This window comes from Poecilia reticulata, linkage group LG8 (assembly GCF_000633615.1).
Source record: "Poecilia reticulata strain Guanapo linkage group LG8, Guppy_female_1.0+MT, whole genome shotgun sequence".
NCBI classification, from domain to species: domain Eukaryota; kingdom Metazoa; phylum Chordata; class Actinopteri; order Cyprinodontiformes; family Poeciliidae; genus Poecilia; species Poecilia reticulata.
This window is the reverse complement of record NC_024338.1, coordinates 947,289-951,874: the sequence shown is the minus strand read 5'-3', so window position 1 is coordinate 951,874 and position 4,586 is coordinate 947,289.

Below are 4,586 nucleotides of genomic sequence, written 5' to 3'. Positions count from 1 at the left end.
CTACCCGTCTCCTGTCTTTCATTACAGTCATAACTGCACTGTTTGACCTCAGTTTTCAAACTAATTTCTTTCAAAATAGTATAAACTAATACAAGAAAATATGCAACCAGTTTTAGGCCTATTCCACATGTATAAAAACGAATACTTCACCACCCTATTAAAAACTATAGTTTACAATAAAGATTTTTTTTTTTTTTGCTAAAATATCTATTGAAATTTTTAGGAGTTTAGACAAATGGCTCACTCTGCAAAATGAAGTAATAGTATTACTTGGACACTGTTAAAGAAAAATTAAAATACAATCTAATGCAAACAAGGTGTCTCAGCCTGTCACAAACTCCACATAATCTTTATATAGAGGTCATATTCAACAATTTTTGAAACAATGGCAGTTAATCTACCCTGTGGTATTTCTACTGCTGTTCCAAGAAGATGACCAGCTCCCCTCTGTGGAAGATATCATTTCTTATGGTGCTTCTGCCCATTTCTTACATTCCTGCAAGTCTTTTGCAGTTGGCTTCAAACGCCAACTGCAGCATTCACCAAAGCCATTCAACATTCACACTTGAATTTTCAGAGGAAATGCAAAATTTCTAGTCGGCAATAGTGTTTCATTATTTCTTTTCTCACATTTTTCGGTCATTAACTACTGCTACTTCAACTAATTGTGCTAATTCATATATCAAAACGTTCTGCTTCTGGAGATTTCTGCCATGTCTTTTGGTAAATTTCACTATTGTACTTTTTGAAATATTTGCAGTTTTGTGCAATTTTTTTGCCCCATTGAAATACATGGTGGAATTCTCTAACTTGTCAGTTGCTAGAGTGTCCACTCTAGTAACTTTTTTTTAAACTTTTCATGGTTTTTGACAAAATAATGCTGTTCATACATATTTATCTGCACAGGAATAATTTATGCATTGAAATGTAGCCACGTATGTCTACTTTAAGAAACTACTACCATCATTGTTACAGGTCTTAATGTTTTCCGTCAAACTCTTCTGGAGTACAGACATGTCACGCCTTCTATTCCTTCAATGTATTTCTCTGCTGTATTCTCTCTATTTCTGTGCGTCAGCATCCTGCCTTTCTCTGTATGCCTTCTGCTTTACTGGTTTTACTGTCTACAAAGGTCTTTTGCAAACTTAAATCAATTTTACCAATTCATATATAAAAATATTTTTTATACTATTTTTTGCTATTTCTTTTCAACTCTTTCAGGTTTGTACTAATTTCTGCTCTTCTAATTTATGCTTTTTGCAAAGATTTCCTGTTCAGCTTTTTCAAATATTTCAGGGTTTATTCTTATTTCAGCTTTTGCTAATCTATACTATATCTTTTGCTGTATTATTGCAAAGGTCTTTTGCAAACTGTAATCAATTTTACCAATTCATATATCAACATATTCAGATTTTTATACTATTTTTTGCTATTTCTTTTAAACTCTTTCAGGTTTGTACTAAATTCTACTCTTCTAATTTATGCTTTTTGCAAAGTTTTCCTGTTCAGCTTTTTCAAATATTTCAGGGTTTATACTTATTTCAGCTTTTGCTAATCTATACTATATCTTTTGCTGTATTATTGTACTATTGTACTTTTTCAAACATTTCTGCTGAGTTATGCTATATATTTTATGTTACTATTGTACTTTTTCAAATATTTAAGGTTTTATACAAATATTCTGTTTATGTACCTTTCTGTATATCACAGATAAGATAGATGGGTAGATGGATGGATGATGGATGGATGGATAGATACATACATAAATATGTGGCTAGATAGATGGTATTAAGAGAGGAAAAATTCTAAAACTTAACCCTTTTTGAAACCTTTTGACTCGTTATATTCTCTCTTATGCCCGGATTCAGAAAATGCTATGCTCAAAGACTGAGATGACACAGAGATAACAGTGTCACAATAATCAGCATTTATTCAAGACAGATGCATACTATCACCAGAAAAGCAAATCACAAAACATCAGAAAACTCAAAGCAGAAACAACACATGAATTTACCTGAGAGAGGGGAAAAAGACAAAAGATGGAAATGACAAACAAACAGCAGAGTTGGAGAGTTGCAAGAGCAAATCTGATTTGTTACTCTTCTTTACAAACCTTTATAGTAAAGACGCATTCTTGTCTTTAACTTATTCAAATAAGGCGTATCTTTGCTCATCCAACCACGAGCTGTCTCAGACCCTCTTTAGAAACTCCCTGCAATTTGTTTTCAAGATCAAACATCAGTTGTCACCTTTATCTAAAAGTGGAAGCAGAGCTTCTCCTCCACTAGCCTGAACTCATGCTGTTTTATGGCTTTTCACAGATCAGTGTGAAAGCTGGAACTTCTCCTGATTTTTTCCCACACAAAGGGCAGTTCAATATATCTTGGCAAACAATCTGCTGTAACTACAGGTAACATAAAGGTCAATAGGGCATAATAAGTTATTAATCTGAAAACTATAATTAGGCTATTTCAATCAAGTCATGTTGCTAAGTTTTAAAACTAGCATATTTTAAATGTATTTTCTTAACAATAGACAATAGATAAAATGTATATAAATAATTAGAAAAAATCTTACAAAGGGGAGCTGCAGCACCAGGGTCTTTCTTCTGCTATTTATTTTGCTTAATCTGATTTCTCCTGCTCAATTTAATTTCTTCTTGTTTTTCAGATTTGTTTTCTGCTCCTTCCACTTTCTACTACATGGATGTAACATTTTTTGTGCTTTCTTTCTACTTCTTATGCTTTGTTCAGATCTTTTTGAACTAATTTCTGTTTCTTCTAATTTATATCTTTTAGTTTTCACCTCTTTGAACTATTTCAGGTTTTATATTTATCTCTGCTTTTGCTAATTTGTACTATTGCTTTTGCTACTTTTATTATTACATTCTTCAACTACTTCAGCTTTTTAAAAAAAAAATAATTTCTGATTCTGCTAATTTTTGCTATTCTTTAGCTAAATTTCACAAATTGGCAAAATAATTCTACCATGCATGACAGTAGCTTTCTTCTGCTTTTTTCTGCTTCTTATGCTTTGTTCTACATTTTCTTACATTTCTGCAACAGTCATTCTGCAAATATGCATTCTCACAGCTGTTTCGCTAGGAACAGAAATTGTTCTAGTCAGAACTAGTGTTTCATTATTTCTTAGTGAGAATGCAATCAATGCATTCTCACTAATAGTGTTTCTGTTTTTCTTTATTGTCCTGTCTGCCGTATGTTTTACTGCACTTAACTACTTCTATCTTTCACTAATTGTACTAATTCATATAACAAAACGTTCAGCTTATTCAGAAAAGTAGATTGTTGCTATGACTTTTGCTAAAATTCACTATTGTACTTTTTGAAATAATTGCCCTTTTGTCCAATTTTTTTGCCCCATTGAAATACATGGTGGAATTCTGTAACTGATGTCAGTTGCTAGAGTGTCCACTCTAGTAACTGCCGTTTTTGAACTTTTAATGCTTTTTGACAAACAACATGATGCTGTTCATACATATTTCACCGTAGAGAAATAATTTATGCATTAAATGTAGCCACGTGTGTCTACTTTAAGGAACTATTACTATCATTGCTACAAGTCTTACGGTTTTCTGTCAAACTCTACTGGAGTAGAGCCATGTCACACTTTCTCCTATTCTTTCAATGTATTTTTCTCTTGTGCTCTGTTTCTATCTGTTTCTGTGCATGCTGCTTGTTTACTTTTCTGTATGCCTTTAACTTCTACTGGTCTTACTATCTGCTAAGGTCTTCTGCAATCTTTAATCAATTTTAGCAATTCATATATCAAAATGTTCTGCGTCTTCTGCTCCTTTATGCTTTTTGTTTTGCTATGTTTCACTTCTTCAAATATTTCTGGTTCTGTACTAATTTCTGCTTCTGCTAATTTATGCCTTTTGCTTTTTGCTGTTTCACTGTTTAATTGTTTCAACTATTTCTGGTTTTGTACCAATTTCCGCTCCTGCTAATTTAAGCTTTTTGCTGTGTGGCTATGTTTCACTGTTCAACTGTTTAAACCAGGGGTTTCAAACTCAATTTCACCGAGGGCCACTTCAGTATATTGGCCACCCTCAGTGGGACACATTGACGGTACAAATCAGGAATGCCCAGGTGCAGTCTTCCAGACTGCAACTTTTAGATGCATCCTTGCTAAAACACACCCCAGACAAAAGGCTGATTTCCCTCATTAGCAGCAAATCAGTTCTGTAGAGGCTTATAATGAGTCTATGGTCCAGGTGTGTTACAGAAGGAATGCATCTAAAGTTGCAGATGGTAGCTCTGGAAAACTAGACTTGGTCACCCTTAGCATTAATGTATGAAAATACATAAAATAAATTTAACAACACCTCATATTGTTAAATAACTAATTTTATGTATGTATTGAAGTTTTAAATATTACATTTGAGTTTGCATGGATGTAAAATTACTGCTCATTATAGCAGTACTGCTCATTATGATAGTACTGCAACAAATGGAACCTTGGTGTTGGGGTTTTTTAAAGTTAGCTCAAGACCTGTATAGAACCAGACACAAGACAAATGAGGGTTTTATGACTTCCTTTGCAAAGGGAGAGATCCACAACCTCTA